This window comes from Pygoscelis adeliae, unplaced genomic scaffold (genome assembly GCF_000699105.1).
Source record: "Pygoscelis adeliae isolate BGI_AS28 unplaced genomic scaffold, ASM69910v1 Scaffold587, whole genome shotgun sequence".
In the NCBI taxonomy this organism is placed as follows: Eukaryota; Metazoa; Chordata; class Aves; order Sphenisciformes; family Spheniscidae; genus Pygoscelis; species Pygoscelis adeliae.
In genome coordinates, this window is record NW_008825085.1 from 315,647 (window position 1) to 318,601 (window position 2,955).

Below are 2,955 nucleotides of genomic sequence, written 5' to 3' on the forward strand. Positions count from 1 at the left end.
CATCCTTTTCGCCACGCGGAACAACCCCAGTTCCCTCAGCCCCTCCTCACCAGACTTGAGCTCTAGACCCTTCACCAGCCTCGTTGCCCTTCTCTGGACACGCTCCAACATCTCAACGTCCTTCTTGTAGTGAGAGTCCTTTCATTAGCACTTGATGTTGATAGGAACAAGGACGGGGGGGGCATTAATTCAGTCTGAGGTCTTTCCAAGCCCTGCCAGCAGAACGCAGGACACGGGCACCGTGTTCAGCAACCGAATCCCTTGGCAAGGGGGTGGGAAACGATCCCCCAAAAGCAGAGCTGGTCCCTCTACAAGCTGCCTAAGTTCACAGACTGGTTTCAGACGAGCGCTGCCTCCCCAGAATTGTACCAGACGGGCACAACGGGGCACGGGATTTCAGTGCTTCCCACCGGGCGTGCGGATCCCGACGCTGGGAGTCTGGAGCGGCGACCGGGACAAGCGCTGGAGTGGGGCCACCGGCCGGGGAAGGCTGTCGGCAGCTCGGCTTTAAGAAGGACTGAACCCAACCTGGCACAGGAAGGGTCTGCTCTCTGGTAAGTAAAACGTGTAGAGGGGCTGGGCCAAGCCCATGGCCACCAAAACCATCCTGTCTGCCCTCCTACGTGGGGTCGGTCCCATGACCCGCGGACTAGGAACAGTTCTAGCTCCTTAGTGCAAGTCTTGGATAGAAGTCTTGGGGACAGACTTTTTAGCAGGGCCTGTTGCGACAGGACAAGGGGGAATGGCTTTAAACTGAAAGAGGGTAGATTCAGACTAGATCTAAGGAAGAAATGTTTTACGCTGAGGGTGGTGAAGCACTGGCACAGGTTGCCCAGAGAGGTGGTGGATGCCCCATCCCTGGAAACGTTCAAGGTCAGGTTGGACGGGGCTGTCAGCAACCTGATCTAGCTGAAGATGTCCCTGCCCATGGCAGGGGTTGGATGAGATGACCTTTAGAGGGCCCTTCCAACCCAAACGGTTCTGTCGTTCTACGAAATCGGTGCGCGCGCAGTGACGTCGCAGCAGTGCAAGGCACAGGATGGCGAGCCAACACAAATGCTTTCCCTGTGCATCCCCGGCCCCGCAGGGAAGGTGTCAGCAGGAGCCCTGCGAGCGGGCGGTGTTGGGGCGAAGGACGGGCGGGAAGGCTGATGTTTCTCTGAGCTATTACTGCAGGTTGTCTCCAAAATCGGGGTTCTGTGGCTCAGAAACATGCTTTCGAGTCCCTGTCGCAATCTTGTGCTTTCTGCAGTGAGACTGAGACGCTGACACAACCCCGCGGCTGGCCTGGCCGCCTGCCTGTGCAGCTGCGATGCCGGCAGGTACGTGTTTGGCGTAAGCGGTACGAAAATTTGGGGTGGGGAGATGCGCTGGTGTGTCCTCCCCCACCCAGGGAGGACGCCCATCGCTGGAGGACAAAAGTTGCTCTTTCAGTTTCTGACCCCCTAGGTCCCAATGAGGTGGGTATTTCTTGGGAAATACCCAATTTCTTGGGCTCTTTCATAGCTGGCTTGCAGGCTACGAGCTGGCACGGTCGCCAGCACCCTTCCCACGCGGAAACAAAGCTCAATGCCAAAGCCCCGAGCTCAGCGGCTTCTCCGGCTGCAATCGCTCCTGCGCGGTGCGGGCAGCGCCTGTGGTCTCACTTAACTCCCGTGGATGGTTAAGGCTGTAGTTGACAAAACCTCGGCTGTTCCTCAAAGGGACTCTGCCGTCCCAGCGGCTCCTCTGCTGCTGCCACGGATGGTGGCGGCTTCCGTAGAGACTTTTTTCCGCTTGCTGCAGCATCCCGCCCTCTGAACTTCCCTAGGGATGCAGAAGTTGCTGGGAATGGGATGGAGCAGCCTGTTCACGTTCCCAATTTTTAACTGCAGTCAAGCGTTCAGTGGCTGTGCGAGCGGTGCTGCCTCAGCCCCCAGCCAGAGGTTTAGCACGGGCATGGGGTTGGGAGGGGTGAGCGTACGTAAGGAGTGGTGTTAGGGCTGGAAGAGGGATGCTCAGGGATCAGCCCAGGAGCAGAGGAGACAAGAAACGCGCATCAGTGACTGGTTTCACATCCAGCTGCATTAAAGAAAATGGGCTTTTGCAGCTTGTTTCCAGCTACCCTGCCTCCAAAGCCTTAACTCTGCTGAACTCGGTGAATAAATACCTGGTATAAACCAAAGGTTTAGCATGTTTACCAGCCCACTGATTTGATACCCTTAAAAGGAGGTCCCTGAAGAAGGCTTGCACCAGATCCCCTGAGCCATTCAAACTAAGCGATCCCAAACGCTTTAGGAGCCTCCCGCCACGGACAGATCGAAAATTCAGCCTGGTACTGATGGGCGCTTGACGCTCGTGCCAAGCCACGGCGGATCTCACTGCCCAGCATCCGAACCGGTGAAACAGAAATCAGTGCTCGACTGCTGAGCGCCAGCAGTATTTCTGGAGCCACCCGAGGCATTTCCCCCTCGGCAAAGCCCAAGCCAGCTTGCAGGGGTTAATGCTGCTGTTCCAGGGACTCCCGTGCTTTTAGTTGGGCCATCTGCCTGCTTCACTTTGGTAATCAGAGCTGGCAATCCCAGGCGTGGCTTGATGGACGGGACTGTCACAGGGATGCACTGGGAAGCGCTCCCATCTGGGGGCTTCCCGGGTCGGTGGTTTATTGCAGCGCTGAGCACAGCCGTGGATGTCCGTATACATCCGTCAGGTGAGCTGCCGAGAGCTTCTGCTCGGCAGCCGGAGGGGAAATTCTTCACCTCGGTTTTCCAGACGAGCCCCAGCTCGGGGAGCACGTGCGCTGCCATGCTGTAGGACAGCATTGCATGAATCCTCCTCATTTCCAATAAACCCCCATCTTCTGACACTGTTTCTATAAAACCCGCGGCTTTATAGAAAGGTGTGGAAAAGAGGGACCTAGAAAAGGTGTGGAAAAGAGGGACTCAAGTCATTTCGGTTCCAGCTGTACTTTTGTGG